Raw genomic sequence first — 20,173 nt, 5'->3', positions numbered from 1 at the left:
AGACAGTAGATCAGTTCTGCAGGCCGCTCAGTGGACGCAGGCAGACAGGTGGCCTCTGACACCCTGCAGCAGATGTTTCCTCCCAGGGAAGCAGGTGCAGACACACACACACACACTTGGTCATTTGCACACACTTACTTATGAGTCATTCACATGCCTGCACACACACACGTCTTGTGTTCATCTCTTTACGACGGCTCTTATCAGCAGCGATAAGGATAGCGGGGAAACACTCCTCAGACAGATAAAAAGGGAAGTAATGAGGTTCATCAGCTGCACACAAAACCTATGCAGAAATAAACGCTATATTCCAGAAATTTACTGTATCATTTTACAGTGTACAGAGTTTTGATTTTGTTTTTTTTTACATTAAGTGCAAAGGCCATAAAAAAGGTAAATTACTTTTATAACAAGTATTAAGGAAGTTATGAGGGACATCATAGTTTTTTTTAACCGTATTATTCAATTGTTTAATGGTCTTGAATGTTGAATTACAGCAAATTTATGTAAAACTAAAAATTTAATGGAAAAAAAATGGAAAAAGAGATAATGGGGGTAAAAAAAGTGAAAAAAAAACTTGCCATCATATTAAAGTGAAAACAACCAGTTATTCTGCAGATATATATATAAATACAGATAATTATTGTATATGATCCATATTTTTAAATAATCTACAATAACCTGTGGTTGTTTACCGTTATTTGACGTAAGCCAGACTTTTTTTTTTTACAATTAATTTCTTACAGTGTAGTCCTGTACCTTATAATTATGGTTTAAAGAAACTTGTTCATTGCATTTTTCCCTTTTTCCCTTTTTGGAGACTTTGCTCATGTTTCAGATTAAAGTATTATACCGTTTACTTTGCAGAACAAATATCAGCTCTGCAGACTAATATTAAATATTCATCTTCCATTTATATGAAGTTGGATATAACCGGTCCTGACTTCTAAATCCAAAAGAGTCGCTCTGTGCATCAACATTAGTGAAAGCTTTAACAGTAATTTATTGTTGCTACAGTGTTTGTTCATACAAAATACCACAAAATTCATTATTAAGTGATAATGCATAACATGGCTAGAACTGGTATTGCTTGGTTTTCCAACACGTTGTACTTAAACAAGGTTAACTCAGGGGTCAATCCCACCTCAACTGTGAACACACACTGTGAGGCTGCACTTCAACACAGCTGTGCTCTGAGCTGAATACACCAAGTTGTTGATCTACACAATATCCATACCTCTAATACTTCAGGTATATCATCACTGTGCAATGTAGATATTTGTCTGTGGTAATAGTGGAATTTTCAACTGACGAGTCCCTCTATATTGTTCATCATTTTATATTTCTTATTGTTTAAATAGTTACTTAACAAAAGTAACTATTGTTTAAATAGTTACTTTTCATATATCTTGTTAATATTGCTTGTCTCTATTTATTGTTATTTTATTGAAGCTTCTTTCTAGTTTTGTTGCTCTGGACACACTGGAAATGTCCCTGTTGTGGAACTAATAAAGCAACATCTTATCTTATCTTATCTTATTGAGGTATTTCACTAAAAATTCCAAATCTAAACTTCATGGTGATGCTTGTGGAAGTGCCTGTACATCCAGTAGTTGTTCACATATTTCACTAAAAAGCACAAACTCATGGTGAAGCAAGAAGGAAAAGTCAGAGGAACACTGAAGACAAATTCATCATCTGGGGAGCATGAATACAACATTTCATGGCAATCCATCCAGTAGTTGTTGAGATATTTCAGTCAGGACCAACTAGGTTCAGAAAAAAGGCTTTAAAAAAGAATTATCACACTATAGAGTACAGTTTGTTTCAGCCTGAATGTACATGTTGTCTTTTGGTTTAAAAATGGACGAGTACGGCTAAAAAAAACCCTGTTTTCCTATCCTGCAGTTGAATGTTTGAAGGATTAAGAAATTCAGCAGGAGATAAAGGTCCATCTCACATTGCTGGGGCCTCTAATGCGCAGCAGAGACTAAACAAGAGCCTCGACCTGATCTGATATGTGCTGCACTGCAGACATGATGCTGCTGTTTACGAGCGGTGCACCACTTCAAATAGTGCAGCTGCCATCCAGGAGGCGTGTTATTGTTTAGAAAACATTTAAGGCTTTATGCATAATGAATAAGGAGGTGGAGCCAGGCTGTAAGTGTGCCAACAGACTATCTAAACTGTCATTTAGATGCTTTCTCTTTTGGTTCCTGTTCTGAACTGTTGTTTTTATACAGTTACATGAGTTATTATAACATTATCTTCCATGACGTGTGTCCCGCTCTGCTTTACAGGCTCAGGTGTGTCTCCATAGCGATCCCACTGATACAAATTCCTGCACATTAATCACACCTGCTGATTATAGTAATTGTGCCTCTGATGACTGTATTTTACCATCTGAGTGGACATGGAAAGTTCAGACTGCCTCTGTCAGTGTAAGAAGTCCTGAGTCAGCTCACAGCCGACATGTGTCTGCCTGCTCAGAGACAGTGATTGCTCTCCGCCTTTCACTTTTTATTGCTTCATTCAGATGATGTGATGGCTTCATAATGTCACACTGCTCATAACTAAGAGGTCAAAGAAAGTGAGCTCTGGCTTTTTACATTTCTAAATTTAATGTCAATCAATCAACCTAGCCACGGATTTCGCTTAACTCAAAATCCGTGGAATAGCCACGGAATCACTCAAATTTCCGTGAAACTGACATGGATTTCGCTACAATGCAAGTTAATGACAGTCATATCCCGTGGCTATTCCAACATACAAAGTGATTATGTACATTCACTGAGTGAAGATTTAGAAAATAAAACATATATTTCTCGCTAGAAATGTGATCAAAATCCATTTTTATGCAGAAACGAAGTCAAAATATTGATTTTTCACTAAAAATTAGAGAACTGTCCGCCATGTTTTTTGTTCTGACCGCTGGGACCTTGAAAGTCACGTGACTTGGAACAAACCAATAGCCACGGGATATGACTGTCATTAACTTGCATTGTAGCGAAATCCGTGTCAGTTTCACGGAAATTTGAGCGATTCCGTGCAGTAAAAATGCGTAGAAGAATTGATGCTGGTTTCAAGGCAAAGGCTGGTCACACCCAATATTGATTTGATTTTTCTTCTGTTGAGACTTATGCACAGTTCTTTATGTGGATAAAAAGGTCCTCACATCACACTGTAAAAAAAACAAAGTGTAAAAAAACAGTAAAAAGTCTGGCAGCAAAAGTTGCCAAACATTTACCATCTAATTACAGGAAACAAACGTAACCTATTTTATAGATGATTTATTTAAAAAAATATGGATAATATACAGTAGGTATCTGTAGTTATACTTATAAATGTACTTATAAAATATAATCTTTAATATGATAGTAAGTGTTTGGCAGTTTTTGGTTAGAGTTGACTTTTTTTTAACTTTTTAATATTTTAAATAAGAAAACAGAAAGTTGCCTTAATTTTACACTCAGCTAAAAAAAATTGTATTTTTGTACAGAATTCACTCAAATTTAACATTTAGGACCATTATTCACTGTATAATACTGTTAAAAAAAAAAAAATAAATAAATAAATAAAAGACTATTATGTCCCATTATATTAATTTACAGATTCCAATGTACATTTTATGGTTAATATTTCTAATATTTAAAAAATAATATTTTTATTAAGGCATTTGAGCTTCATGTTGAGAAAACAAGAAAAACCCTGTAAAATAGCAAGATAGCACATTTCTGGAAAATAATATATATATAATGTCATACTTTTACTTTTGGCATGACAGAATTTAATTTTAAATAAATTTAACTTGTGGCAGACAGGTAATGTGTGTAAAAAAGACCTATGTTTATTTCTTAAAATGTATCTGCCAATATTGTGGTTTATCTGCAGGTATCATATACATATCAATATACAGTTCAAATCCAGAAAGCAAAGCTCTGCAGTGACTCAGTCAACCAGGAAAACTGGATCACTTTCTTAAACGAGGTATCAGTTTTATTTACTAATCTGGCTTCAGAGTCTTTGCTTGATGCCTCTGACTATTTCCTCTTCTTTCTTTCTTTCAGACTCAGGAGCTACTGTTTTCAAGGGTCCTATTAAAAATAAATGTATTTATGAATCAAAAAAACCCACAATGGCTTTCACCTTCACCCACAGCTTCTGCACACAATGTTGGAGTGCAACTGCACACAGAGCTGCCATAGAAACGTTTACAAGTCCCGTCCTGAAGAATGCAAACAGAGCTGAGTGGAGCTCTTATCTGACAAAAGAGTAAACTTTAGACAGTCCTGTTGCGGCTTGCCTGTGTGGTCTTTCAACTACAATACGGCTCATCGGAGGATCGAGCGCGTGATTGTCTGAGTTTTTCACTCCTTGTATAACCAGGCAACTTGAATCTGAAATGCATTCTTGTTTACAGGAGCGGCTCGGGACGGGGGGGGGGGGGCGGTTTCACACACATTCACACACTCGGTGCCTTGCTCAGGGGCATGTGAAGCTGATGATGTTCAGGGAGTGGACGCAGTGACTGAATCACTCTCTAGTTCCCAGCAGGGATTCAAATGTGTGATGCTCAATTCCCAAAGCAGCGACAGATCACTGTTGCTCATCGCAGGGCGGAGGGAAGGTCTGGGTCACAGTAGCTGTGAGCTGTTTGGACCAGCAGCAGACCACGGGTGGTGTCAGGCAGTCTGAGACGTCACACTGTGATGTGGATCAGCGTCTGGAGGCATCAATCTGTCTGCTCTGCCATGTGTCTCTGTCTGTGGTGCATTTATGTGCACGTGCCTCTGAAACCTGAAACTTTTTTTTTTTTTTAAATAGATTTTATTGATTTTTTTTCTTCGAAACAAAAACATAAACAACATACAAGTGCTCTCTATATTCACAAAGATATCACAACAGATAAGAAAATAAACCACCATCCAAACCTTTAATGACTTCAAGCTGATTTCATGCAAAAAAATTCATGCTGCAGCAACATGGTCTCACAGAAATCCGTGAAATAGCCACGGATTTCGCTTAACTCAAAATCCGTGGAATAGCCACGGAATCGCTCAAATTTCCGTGAAACTGACACGGATTTCGCTACAATGCAAGTTAATGACAGTCATATCCCGTGGCTATTCCAACATACAAAGTGATTATGTACATTCACTGAGTGAATATTTAGAAAATAAAACATATATTTCTCGCTACAAATGTGATCAAAATCCATTTTTATGCAGAAACTAAGTCAAAATATTGATTTTTCACTAAAAATGAGAGAACTGTCCGCCATGTTTTTTGTTCTGACCGCTGGGACCTTGAAAGTCACGTGACTTGGAACAAACCAATAGCCACGGGATATGACTGTCATTAACTTGCATTGTAGCGAAATCCGTGTCAGTTTCACGGAAATTTGAGCGATTCCGTGGCTATTCCACGGATTTTGAGTTAAGCGAAATCCGTGGCTATTTCACGCATTTCTGTGAGACCAGGTTGGCTGCAGAGACAGCAGTGCACACAGCGGAAATCATGCGCCATTCATTTCGGACAGATATCTTGTTTTTCCACCCTTATTGATCGAGCAGTGGAGGTGAAAACGAGGCAAAACCAACATCCACAAGAACAGCTGGCATGTCGGACTACAGGCAGTGATGCACAGGTCGAACACACAGGTGGGTCAAACAGCAAAGCAGTGACAGAGTAGCACTCTGACAAACGTATTAATCACTAACAGTTTGGCAGAAACCTGCCACCTCGATTATCTATAACGTTAACGATCAATTTATCGATGCATGCATGGGCAAAATAAAAGATATATATACAGTACTATGCAAAAGCCTGTTTTGATAACGGATGCTTTTATTTTGAAAGGACAAAAAGAGACCTGATCCTGTCAATCGTAAAACTAAATCACCTGAGGTGATTCTGTAAAGATGACGTCAAGGAGTTCAGTTTCAGTTCAGTTTTATGTTTTAGCCCCCGAAGAGGCACGAGGTTAGTTTTCACAGTAATCTGCATATTTGAATGTGTTTTGTGTTTAACCCATTGAAGCCTGGAAAGTGTTTACGTCGTTTTGTAGTATTTGTATAAGCTCTCAAATACTTTTTGAATTTCATTTCTATCTGCTACAGAGGCTGAAAAATATATTATTTAGTAGAAGAGTTCACACTTTTTTTCCCAGAATTTTTCCAGAATTTCCAGAAAATTAGAGGCTTATTTTAAAATTGCCCAGCGGTTTTTCAGGTCTCAATGGGTTAAATACATTTTGGATAAAATCTAGTAATTCATGCTAGCAAGGTTTGATACAGTAAGCTAGCTTTGCTCAAATTAATACTCTTGTATTTCTGTGTGTTTTATAATTGTTATTGCAACTTTGAGTTCGAAAACTGTAGCTTTATCCAACTTAATCCTCAGCTCATTGGCATATTGACGTACAGCCACAGAACTGAACGCTTGGCCGTGTTTCAGTTCAGTGAGTTCTGATACGCAGTCAGAGATAAAATGTAAAAAAAATACACAGATCGGTTAAAAATTACCAAATTCTTAACGACCATTACTCGATCATCGATTAATTATTCCCATCCCTATTCACACCTTCTCTCTGTCACTGTCTCAAACACAGACATTATACACAGCAAAATCTAGAGTTGTTAATTCAACTCAAAGAGTGTTAAATTTAACACTTTTTCTGAGTTTATATAGTTCTCACGGATTCTGAGTTGAAATTACACTTTGAAAAGTGTTAATATTTTAACTCTTTAATAGTGTTAAATATTGGACACGCTTGGTGTTGTTTTATGACACCACATAAGTGCACTTTTAACTCGAAATCGTGTTATTCCCTTTCACTGTGAGTGTTCATTTTTAACATATATTGTGTTACTTTGACACATTAAAGTGTATTTTTAACCCTAAAATCATGTTATTTCCGTTCACGCATGTGATAATTAACATTCATTGTTTTGTTTTAAGATACATTAAAAGTGCATTCTGTCCTTAGCCGAACAAACAAGACACAAAATCTGAAAATCAACTCCAACTGAAGTGAATCTAACTCAGGTGTCAGGTGTTAACATGTAACAACGCTGGCAGAGCTTTTTGATCAATAAGTGTTAAAACAACTCCAAAATCAACACTCATCAACTCAAAATTATTAACACTGAAAAAACAACACTACAGATTTTGCTGTGTACATAAAGCTGGCCTTTTGCAGGTGAGGTTGGGTTCAGGTGGTTGATTATTTTTGCAGGTTGGGTGATATAGGTGTATTGGCTCTCACACACTACGCTGGTGTTTTTCTGGAATTCAAACATGCTATCTAAAAAATGTTAGACAACTGTTTGGTTCTCTGCAAAAAATGCAAAAAGTCTGCATCATGGCAGACCTTCATTACAGCTACACTGCAGAATCTCAGTGCCAAAGATACTTCCTTCTCTGTGTTTAAGATCCGAAGTCAAAGTAATGCGTTTGGACGTACTCTGAAAGGTCAGAGGAAATTAAACGTGGCAAAGTTAGGAGGTGTAAAAATCAGAGTGGTGCGTAACGCCCGAGGTAAGACAGCTGCAAGGTTCCATGTCATCACTTTTTCTCCAGAATTACTGACTCATGCAGACAAAAATGTTTTAACTCATGCCCTGCAGGTGATATTTCATGCCAGTTGGAGTGATATAAAGTGATGATGCTTAGTGCAGCCAGATGATGTGACCTCCTGCAGGTGGACCAGGTCACAGAAGCAAAAGCCAGCTTTGACCTCAGTCTGCACCTCCTCACCTCCTCCTCCGCTCTAAAGCCTCACGCCTTCTGAGGGAGCACTGTTTGATCACCTGACAGCCCGCTGACAGGCTGGAAGCCCACTCCAGCTCTGTACACACACACACACACACACACACACACACACACACACACACACACACATACATGTCTTTATATAGTTGTGAGGACCATCACCACCCCTAGCCCAACACACACATTTCAGGGTTTACCATCTCTGTTAGGACCTTCCCTGAAATTCATACAGATGATTAATTAAGGCCTTTAGAGGCTATCCTAGCATTTTCTTTGTGAGGACCGCGAAAAATGTCCTCACAAGTAGAAATGTCCTCACAATGTTGGTGTTCTGCCAAGGCTTGGCCCTCACAACTATATTAAGACAAGCAATCACACACACACACACACACACACACACACACACACACACACACACACACACATGTCTTTATGTAGTTGTGAGGACCACCGTTTCCCCTAGTCCAACACACACATTTCAGGGTTTACCATCTCTGTTAGGACCTTCTGTGAAATTCATACAGATGATTAATTAAGGCCTTTAGAGGCTATCCTAGCATTTTCTTTGTGAGGACCGCGAAAAATGTCCTCACAATTACAAATGTCCTCACAATGTTGGTGTTCTGTCAAGGGTTGGCCCTCACAACTATATAAAGACAAGCACACACACACACACACACACACACACACTGATCTCCACCTTCTGAATGAACTGTTGCAACAGGCATTCCTAAATGAAGCGTTATTCACCTCTTTAACCTTCCTCTTGCCGTGTGTGTGATATATTTCTCTGTTTATCTGGCTTTTGTGCAGCATGTTGAAACAGCAATAACTGAAATATGATGTGTCATTTTTGTTACATAATAATGGGCTGATGCAGGTTATAGTGGATTCATTCTGATATTAGTGTTGATGATTCGAAAACAAGCAAAGCAGCAAGAGACAATAGATATAATGTGATAAATGAATGCAGGACCAGAAGGTAAGAGCCATAACACTAGGTTCAGTAAAACACTTTTAAAAAGATGTAAGCTGCGTCCTGAATCAGTAACACAACATAATTTAATTCTATACACACAAACTGTTAAGCATTCAGATCAGTCAGTTTATAAAGGTAAAAACATTCAATGTTTTATAAACATATTTTTATGATTTTTGAGCTGTTTCAGCAGCCACCTTTATTTTAAACATCATTTTTAGATTTTAGTATTTTTTTATAGTTTCAGAATAAAAGCCTTATATTAATCAAACTCTCATGCAGTTTGCTTGGCTAAATAGCTTCAGGATTCAGGTTGTACTTTTCATATTAAGTATTTTATATGTTTATATAAGGCCAATGCTGGTTTGGTTTTATTCCTCCAACATGTTTTCTTTAAAAGATCACCACAAACACAGTTTAGAAACTGTAAAAACATGCATTATCATCAAAATGTAAACTTTGAGAGTCAAAGTGTAAAATATAAATAACTGTAGTTATCTGTGTGTGACATGTGAGTCTTTGTGGTTTTTCCAGTGAAAAACATCACAATGCTGCACAAGTTCTGACTCTCCTGAAAACCACAAATATTTAACCTTAAAAGAAACCCCGCCTCCCACACACACACACACACACACACACAGACCCACACAGGGCAGGTGAGCAGGTGTTTGCTGGCGGGCGGATTCAGTTCCTCTGGGCTGAGGTCAGTGTGTGAGCAGCAGCAGCAGCAGGTGCAGCAGCTCTAAATCAAAGGTGTGTGTCTGATAACACTGGAGCCACGATGGTTTACTGCCTTTATCACGGAGATTGAGACACTTAAACCTGTCTGTCTGTCTGTCTGGTTGCCTTATGGGTGCCTCAATTTAAATTTTTGCGAGGCTTTTGCGGCCACTAAATGTGCAAATAAGGCAAAAACAAACCATGCAATTCTGCACACCTGCCTGCACTGCTTGGCTTGGTTCTATTTGCACACATTTAAATGAGATTATGTGCACAAATTTGGTGCAAAATCAGCCCCTTTCTATGCGAATGAGCCTCACTGCAAAAAAAAAAAAAGTCTCACAAAAAGATACACAAACACCACTGTGCATTTTTAGCGGCACTGAGCTGTTCTACATTGTTGCTGGTAGGAGGAGCCTAGCCCCGCCCGCAGTGAAACACCAACACAGAGAGCAAAGGAGAGAGTAAGTGTGCCCATAACTGAGACCAAACTATAGCAGTATAGATGTTTCTGTTCATATGGCTCAGGCATATAGGGAAAACCCTGTTTTTTATTAATTGCACCTGCATTTGGTGAATTTTTATCATCAAATTCCACAATTTCATCCACGTTTTCTGCATCACGAAGAGCCCTACACGTAGAGGGCTTACAAGCATACATATAGGTACGCTTGAGGGATTAAGGTGCCAGTATACTCTGTCAGAACTGTTTCCTGAACAGTTGAATAGCTTCGGAAACAACTTCTGCAGCCAGCAACTTTCCTAAAATTATTGACATATTTTTTTGAACTTAAAAAAGGGCCGTGTGGATAAAATGCAAACTTAAATTCAACGAAGAACGGTATTGAAAAAAGTAGCATTTTACTATTGGTCAAAAATTCTGGTATTGTATGAGCAATGAAATAAAAATAAAAAGCAGAACCTGCAGCTCAAAACAGAAAGGAAGCATGTCTGTTAAACTACATGCTAAAAGCCTGATCCACACCTTCCATCTTTTCTTCCATTCTGACTACTAGCAGATGTTATGCCGAGTGTCTCTCAGCGCGCTGCAGGTCTGTGGAGGCTGAAGGCTCTGATTTCAGCACTAAAACCTCTTAACAAGGCCAAAACACAAAGCAGGTCCCTGTCATCTTACACAGCAGCATATGGGCCCCGGTTCCCACACCCAGCTCCATGTAAACATCTCATTAAGCTGTGCAGGGTGGAGAGCCCTCAGCCATGAAAGGAAGGGACAAAACGACCCCACCTCCCCACAGACACTGTCAATTAGACCCCCCCTCCTGGTCTGAGACTGCTGGTTGAAGGTGCTGTAGGTCCTGTGAAGCTACAGGTAATCACTGCAAATTAATACCTGCGTGAGCTCAGGGGGCTTTCTGTGAACTCTGTGAAGTTTTTAAAATGTACGGATGAGGCTGAATGTATCCTGCACACCTGAGAAGTCACATCAGAGAGCAGGTGGATCAAATATTCATATGTTGTGCATCGAATCACAAGCACTTTGTGACTATAAGTGTGCACATGGAGATTGTAAAGACAAAGAGGCACAAATAAGGGGAATAAATGTCTCTTTTCAAAGCAGAGGGGGGCGGACGGATCAGGATTTTTTACATTACATTACATTACATGTCATTTAGCAGATGCTTTTGTCCAAAGTGACTTACAATAAGTGCATTCAACCTGATGGTACTAGACATAGACCACAGGAATCGAGTAAGTACATAACTTTAAGAGCTAACTGTCATTGCTAAGGAGTGCTATATGTTAAAGAAGAAAAGAAGAGAAAAGAATAAGAGCTTTTTTTTTTTTTTGGGCGTTCCTGGTGGCACACTTGGTAGAGCGCATACCACAGAGGCCCAGTCCTCGTAAGCGGGCGGCCCGGGTTCGAATCCGGCTCATCTCAATATCTCTCCTATCAATAAAGCTACAAAATGCCCCAAAAAAAAAAAAAAAAAGAATAAGAGCTTTTTTTTTTTTTTATATATCTGTTAGGTGACCATGACTTAACCGAGGTATTGTTGGAAGAGATAGGTCTTCAGCCTGGTGGAAGATGTCCAGGCTGTCTGAGGTCCTGATGTCGGTGGGGAGCTTGTTCCACCATTTGGGAGCCAAGACAGAGAAAAGTCTGGAAGAGGTTTTGAGGCGAGTTGACCCACGCAGGGTGGGAGTCGCCAGCTGTTTGGCTGATGCAGAGCGTAGAGGACGAGCAGGGGTGTAGAGTTTGACAAGGTCCTGGATGTAAGTAGGACCTGAACCGTTAGCAGCAGAGTACGCCAGAGCTAGAGTCTTGAAGCGTATCCGCGCAGCCACCGGTAGCCAGTGGAGGGAGCGGAGGAGGGGTGTTGCTGGATTTTGGATTTTGCTGTCAGACTAGAATCTCAGACACAACACTGAACACAACGACCTGGAGGTCTGAGTGGGTAGTTAAATATTCTCCGTCACACGCTGAATAGATGGCAGGTATCATCCGTATCTCAGTCTGATCAGAGACTCGTGTGTTTTATCTGCTCGCTGCCTTTGTGCTGTTCATCTGATGGCCCTGTAGTGCGGCGGCAGCAGATAGTGCTGAAAGAAAACCACCACTTTCTCCCACTGTTATCCACCTCGCTGCCACGCAGTGTGAGTGTGAATGAACACTTTACATTCTTTGATGAAGAGATGAACATCATGTCAGCTCGGCTGTGGGTAACCTCGCAGGTGAATAAGGATTTCTTTGTGGATTGTATTCAAACGAGTGATGTGTTTTTCTTTATTGGACTGAGGCTGTTCTGCAGGAACAAACCTTTACTCTGTTGTCTGTTTTATTAAAGGTGCAGTATGTGATTTTTTTGGGTCGCTTTTCTCTCTATCAAAACAACAACAAAAGACGGCACAATGCCCACATTCAAATTGGTTTCTCACACCTAAATGTCCTCCAGTTTTTACTGAGAGCTAAATTATCCAGAGTTTAAGAGCTGATTTCTAGCCGTTTTCTGTGGTTTTCTTGGTAATAACCAAAATCATTATCAAGAAAACCTTGTAAAATGTCTAGATATCAGCTCTCAATTAAACTTTTATGAGCTATTTTTATTGTTATCATTGTATTTGTCCAAACCTTTATTTACCTTTAGTTGTACCAGGCATTAAAATGATCAATAAACTGAAGAAAACAAGGGTGGTCTAATCATTTTTTCCCCTAAGATTAGCAAATGATTGCATTCTGTTCAATGTATGTTTTAGACAATGTCCCAGTTCATTTTTTAGACATTTTAATGTGGAAATGTCACATATTACCTTTAGGTCAAAACTTATATGAGAAACATTTTAAATTTGAGGTTTATGGTTTTTAGCTTTGATTGTTTTTTTTGCAGAAAACATCCAAAGAATTAAGATCGTGTCAAGTGATTCTCACATGCATTTTATGTTCCACAAAAGACACTGGTGATTAAAGTTTACAGAAGAAAATAGAGGAACAGAGCTCAGAAAATAGTGCGATTGCACATAAAGAGAAACTTTAGGACAACATGCAAGTAGGCTCTTCACTGAAAGCCTAAATTTAAGTTAGTTGGTTTAAATTACAGTGCCTTTGGCTTTTTTTGAATAATTAAATTGTAGAAATCAGATTTTAATTTCTCTTTTAATACTCAAGTTTCAAAGGTAAAACACTCATAGTAAGATTGATCCCTGCAGAAGCTGAGATAATCCTCCAATTAATTTTTTTACACTGTCAAAGCATTTGTGTCATGACGCTAAAACTACTTTAAACCAAAAATATCTGCATTCTATGATCATGTCTAATGTGCAAACCTGACTCTGCAAAGTGACTTTAAATGCAGTGATGGCATAAAGGTAAAAAACATTGCCTCCAAAAGAAAAGCACTCAACTAAACTAACCCAACACTTTGATACTGTGCACTCACTGTGGTGGTGCAGCAGCAGCAGCAGCAACATGTCGGAGCCTAATGAAGAAACACTTCCTGACCTGAAGAATGCCATTTGGTCTAAACACGTTAGTTTTGCTGCGCTGTCCTTCACTTTGCTTTGATTTCTTTTTCTTTTTTTACTTTGCACAACATCCTCGGTGGGAGGTTGGGATGCGGGAGAGGCTTCACTCTCACCACCATCACCACAACCACAACCAGGAGCGACAAGTGTGTGCTTGACTGCATATTTGTGGAGGTGGGCATGTTTGCCTTGGCTCACACGAATACTTCTGGTTAAGTACAGTAGATAATAACCCACGCCGGCTGAATTCACAGGAAATAAGGTCGTTTTATAGACAGGCTCTTTTCTAACCCGTCAAGAACGCATAAATCTTCTTTTTTTACTGGAAATATAGAGGGAGTCTGTAGTATCTCTGAGCAGATCTCTCCTTTTTGCTTTTTTCTCTCCCTTATCAACAAAAAATGGGAGGGTTTAGAAATGTGGCGCCCTGCTTCTTCACGGGGAACACCGTGAATGTCACTTGCAGTTTGTTGTATTGTGTTTAGATGTTGCGGGGGGGGGGGGAAATCAGGGCTATGCTCATATCTAAATTATGATTCATTACGTCGACTGTCGGCTCAGGCTGCATTCAAGTGACAGCGCTTGGGGGGAAAAATACATATTGTCTCAGAGCTACAGCGCTGTGCACGCCTTCGTTTACAGCCTAGTGGTAAATGATTGAGGTGTCCTTTCAAGGCGAAACACACCATTGTTTCGCTAACAATCCACAATCTGACGCAGGAAGTGATACACAGGACACAAATACAATGACCAGTGCGGCTGTGGGTCCGCGACAACAGAACGGCGGCTCCACGTAGCAGTGGGAAAATGTTCCTGTGTGCTCTCTGGAGCACCAGAACACACATAAATACACAAAAACACACAATACAGATGTGGAGGAGAACATCAGGCGAGCACACAGTCACAGATTCTGCAGAAATAGACATCACAAAGCAAGATAAAAACTCCTAATTTCACTCCTGAGTCATGGATTTTCATGCTCGTGGTGTTGACAAAAAACATGTAGAGCTAATTATTTAAGTACGCTCACAAGCAGTTAATGCCAAGATGATTTAAGGCTGCAGAGATAAACATCACACCCCCTCTGTCCAACCTTCCTCCTGAACTTGGAGCTGATCCGGCTCTTGTCTTATAAAAGGAGAAACGTTTTTCCTCTCAGCTCCTAATTCCTTTATTTAGCTTTTCTCTATTATTTGTATAAAGGACACAGAACAATCAGGAGGTCGTCGAGGAGCTGCGTCGTTTACTAAAAGTTTTCTGATGTAATCGTGTGACGTTTTATTTGTGGATGCAGAGTTCGGCTTGTTTCTAGGAATATGTCACAGTTAAAATGACCATCCGAGTACAGATTTTACTTGTGTTATCGGGAATTTGTAAAGAAAAAACAGAAACAGAGAAATGAATGAATAAACTTTGGTGAAAATGCACGTGTCTGGGAATGACTGAGCATATTACAGATGGATGCAGATTGAGCATACAGACAAATAAGACCTGGATTAAACTGTATGAGCTGCGTGAGAGTTTGCAAACAGATGTTTTGATATAGTTTGGGGTTGGGTGGATAGATGGATGATGCCATCATCCTTCACTGATGCTGTCAATCATCAACCACTGAGCCCAACATCGTAATTTAAAAGCTGTCCTCAAGAACACCTGAGCACGGGGTTGCAGTGGCATTTATGAAGTGTTTCAAAAAGTCATACATTCTGATTTACTTTTCCCCAAAATGAAGTTTGAACGAATGCAAAGTAAAGTATTTGTTCGAGCTTATTCAAACGTCTATGAACACACTCATGTTTTAAGCTCCTGTAGCAGTTTTTTTTTTTTACCTGTGCAGACGAGATCATAGCCTGTAGTGATGTTTAACTGTGGACATCGTCATGTGCCAATTCAAGAAACATCGCCCAACCCTAATATAGTTAAACACGCTCCCTGTTTCCACTTCAATTCATCAAGGATTTTCTCCATTTTTGGATCCTCTATTCACAACAGAGGCAGGTGAGAAAAGTTTAGGAGATGATTTTAAGGTAACAAATGTTGATATACACTACTGGTCAAAAGTTTTAGAACACACCAACTTTTCCAGAATTTAATTGAAAATTATGCAGTTTAATGTCTCAGTGTACTTTGAAATGAATGCACATTTGCAACATTTAAAATTCTTTATTGAGCATGATAGTGTTTTGAAAGTAAAAAAAAGATTCAAAATCACATTGTATGTTGGACTAAATGACTAAAAAAAGACACAAAATGACAAAAAAAGACACCAAAAGACACAAAATGACAAAAAATGTTGGAGCTTAGCAACTGCACTCCTGCCTTGTTAAGGCGAAATCCATCTGCCTTAAAGAGGTGCCTGCGTCCCCAAAAGATGTTGAAATTGTCAATAAAGTTCATTGATTGGGCGGCACACATATCTTTGAGCCATCTGTTTAGCATCATCAGCCTGCTGAATCTCTCATCCCCTTGCCGAACTCCTGGTAGTGGTCCACTGAAAAACACCTCAGTATTTAAACATTGAACTTTGTTAATCAGATCAGTGAAGTCTTGCTTTAATACCTCTGATTGTTGCTTCACAACATCAAGGGCTCCTGTGTGTATGATGAGAGCATTAGCTGTTGGATGCTCAGCAGCAATGTTCAGGATCTTCTTTGAGATATCAGACACCATGTCGTTGGTAAAACAGAGTACTTTGGTGTTCTTGCTGCAAGAGCGTTTTATCTCATTCAAAGCTCCATCACCCACTATCAGAGTTTGGGGCCCAGTGGTTAGCTCTTTCTGTAGCCTTTTAGCATATGAATTAGCCTCATACCTTTCTCTGGAGCTGGAAGATGAGCCCACTTTCGGGGAGTCAGGATTCTGGGAGAGTGGAGCAAATCTGTTCTTCCGTAGAATTCCTGTGTCTTGGGGCAATTTGCTCTTCGTTTTTGTTGTAACCTTGGTCCATGGTTGCTTTCTCTTTGGTACTGGGGTTGAAGCGACATTCCTGTATGATGGTAGTGCAGGCCACTCGGTGTCATCGTAAGTCTCCAGGTGCTGGGTTCTGCCTGATAACCGTCTTCCCAAAACTGAGGGAGGTGATTTGTAGTGCTTTGGCTTTGCACCAAGAGAGTTCCAGGGAGGACTTGTTGGTTTATTGCCATTTACACCCAGCTCCTGCTGCGTCTTGGTGGTGCTAGTTAGCTTTCCGTTAGCCTGCTCCCTTTCACTGTTAAGGGAAATCGGCAGAGTAGTTTCATTCCCATTCTGTCCATTTACCTCCACATTCACTTCGAGCCGGTGAATTTTTGTTTCCAGTACTGCTATCTTCTGGAACAGTTTGTGGTAATCATCCGCGGAAAAGGGAGGCATCTTGCTGCTGTAGTCTGCTGTAGTCTGCTAATCTTATAAGAGCTCACAAATACACGTCTGTACTCCTCTGCTGCCGGAAGCAAAGGCCGTCTGTGTCTGCTCGTTATAATTCCGAAATGTACATTATTTTTCAGTTTTGGTTAAGCTTACCTTTTTTTATTTACCTCTGGCAGTTCACCACTTACCTTTGTACCCTTTCAAGCTGTTCATTTGACTTGAACTGCTTGAATTTCAATAAAAAACTGGAAAAATTGGGGTGTTCTCAAACTTTTGACCGGTAGTGTATATTAATGGTCCATTTCAGGGTGAAGTGTTCCTTTAAGGCATAAAATAAAATGTCACTTACAGCAGCTAAAAACTCCATACATCTCACCTGGGGATTCATGAAGAGAAGAGAAGAATTTTATGTTTTGTATATTGACAGAGAGCTGCTAATGATGATGAAAGTTTGCTTGTCTTTTGGCAACAAAAATGTCATATTTTCCAAATATTAATCACGCCTGGACATGCAGTATCGGTGTTGTAAATCAAGTAGTAATATTCATTATCTTAACGTGATCCATGATCCCAATGTTAATAAAGTGTATTTATCAGTTTTGAGTGTGCTGTCAGATCTGTGAATTGGCTTGTGGTGAAGATGTTGTCTTTATATACGTTAAACTGCAGTGCATTGAACTCTCTCAGCCACTGATAATGAGTACTTTTGCTTTAAATATATTATAATTTGTTGCTGATACTTGACAATGACTTGTATTGGAGTATTCTTAAATGGTAGAGCCACTGCTGAGCACTTTGTCCAGCACTCTGCTGATGACGGATGAACTGGTGGGCGATCAGACAGCAGGGACAGGGAGCTGGATTTGGCTTTGAGGCTTTGGAGTCAAACCGAGCAGCACCGTGTAAACACTCAGAGCTCCATCAGCAGACCTACAACACTCACACTGACCTCACACTCTCCGTTCTCTGTTTACCGTCAACACGGATAAGAAGCCGCTTCAAACCCTGATTTTGTTTGTTTGTCTTTTTATCTTTTGTCTCTTTTCTTCTTTGGATAACTGGATCTCCAGTGGAGATCCGGCTCTAATTCTAGCTCTAATCGCTCTGAAACTCGATGCAGCTCTGAGGGCTGTGTGATTATCTCAAAACGTGTGAGTGGGAAAGTGTTTAGTGTTTGCATTTAAAGTGTGCTTGGGATGAAAGAAAACCCCCAAATATCTTTGTTCGTCTAAGGATTCCTTTCACTGTGGAAGCACATTAACTGAATCATTTGATTGAAATAATTAAAGAAAATGGTTCTACCAGGAGGAGATAATTTCCTCCTTTTTTAAAAATAGAAACTTAAACTGATTCAGAAATCTATCTATAAAAGCAAGAAGCGTCTGTGTGTGTGTGTGTGTGTGTGTGTGTGTGTGTGTGTGTGCATCCTCGATTTTTGAATTTGTTTTTCAAAATATCATTATTTACGTAGGACGTGTTGCAGCATTGTACTGTTTCTGATTGGACGCCTTTTAGGGGAGCTCCGCCCCTGTTAGTGGAGCCCCGCCCCCTTTTAGGGGAGCTCCGCCCCATTGTGTGATAGGCCTACACCTGGTCAGTAACACAATTCACTCTGGATTTCCACCCTGACTCATCTCATCTGTAAGTCTATTCAGCCTACCTATCTTTCAGAGTTTTAAAGTGTGCTTCAAGGTTTGATTTTCCAATAATATTCGAATATTATTATTGGAATATATAATATTTTTCAGCGAATATCAATGTTCAATGTGTATGTGCTGGATGGTGTGCGTACTGAAAAAAGTGTTTTATGGAGTTGCAGACGTTGTTGTGGTCTGCATGTAATGTGCAAATTCTGTTATTCGCGATTAGCATGCTAAGCAGAGATTTAGCTTCTTTCACTTCTTATGTTTCATTACTATCTAATTCAGGGATGACATTCATGTTGCTTAGCGCAATGCCCATTATCATTTGATATGAGATACTTACATGCAATATAATATATCAGCTAATTAGGTTAATGTTAATGTACTTTTAGTGCAGCATACTGCGTAATATGCTATCTCACAATTAGCATGCTAAGCGGAGATTTAAGCCCTTTCTTCCGCATCAGTTTGATCCATTGAAAATATTCATTACCATTAACCGCCTATCCGCATTCGGGTCGCGGGTCACTGGAGCCTATCCCAGCTGTCATTGGGCGAGAGGCGGGGTACATCCTGGACAGGTCGCCAGACTATCGCAGGGCTGACACATAGAGACAGACAATCACACTCTCTATGGGCAATTTAGAGTCACCAATTAAGTGCATGTTTTTGGACTGTGGGAGGAAGCCTGATTGACACAGGGAGAACATGCAAACTCCACACAGAAGAGCCGCAGGCGGGAGGCGAACCGGCGACCCTCTTGCTGTGCTTGCTCTAACCACTACACCACCGTTGAAAACAGTAAAAGCAAAACTTTATTAACCGACAGCTAAGCATAATATGGACGGAAAGATAGCGTGTCTGTGTTAAAATAACTATTTCTGTGTCTATTTATATCTCAATGTACATGCATGTATTACTCAATATACACTTTGTATATTAACACTATGCAAGAGTATTACACCTGATTGTACATCCCACTTTCACACACCACCTCATTTGGCCATAATTGAAAAATCTACTTAATCTCCCACTATACAAATACATACTTCCTACGGGCACTGCACTAGTTATCTTAAATCACACATCATCTTCAAATATTCAGGAAAAAAAACACCTTTAAATATTGTGACTTTTAGTTTTTGCCACTTCTTCATTCACCATTTATTTAGATGCTCTTCAAGCTGCAAATATATGCAAGTTCTTGTCAATATTATGTGTGAAGTAGAGAGCTCTGACATGGCCTTGACACCACAGAGCTGCACTGATTATGCTGAAAAGAAGAAGAAAAAAAAAAGCAGAGAGCGAGGAAGGCAATCTGATAGGAATGCTGCTGGAATTCCCCGGAATCTCCCCCCTTCCCTCTCTCCACTTTCCCCCCATCACTGTGCACGAATCCATAAGGAGTTTTAACGTGCAGCACAATAGACAAGGGGAGCTATTCTGCGACCATAATGCAAGGAAACGTTACCTCAGTGCAAAAAATGTCAGGACTATAGAGGCCCCCCGTCCTGGAAACAATCAGTGAGGAAGCTGAGGCAGGTGCCCACCTCCTGTGAAAATATCCTCGTGAAGAGGGAAGGGCTGGGCGTGTCTCTGTCGACAGCAGCGGGGCAGAGGAGCAATTAAACCATAAAGCCATAACTGCTCCCTCACAATCACTGCACCAAACAGCACGCTGTGTGTCTGCAAACACACATTCACATGCAAAGAAATACATGCACAGGAA

Source organism: Centropristis striata, chromosome 16, assembly GCF_030273125.1.
Source record: "Centropristis striata isolate RG_2023a ecotype Rhode Island chromosome 16, C.striata_1.0, whole genome shotgun sequence".
NCBI lineage: Eukaryota > Metazoa > Chordata > Actinopteri > Perciformes > Serranidae > Centropristis > Centropristis striata.
The sequence above is the reverse complement of the archived record's forward strand: the minus strand, read 5'-3'. Positions refer to the sequence as shown.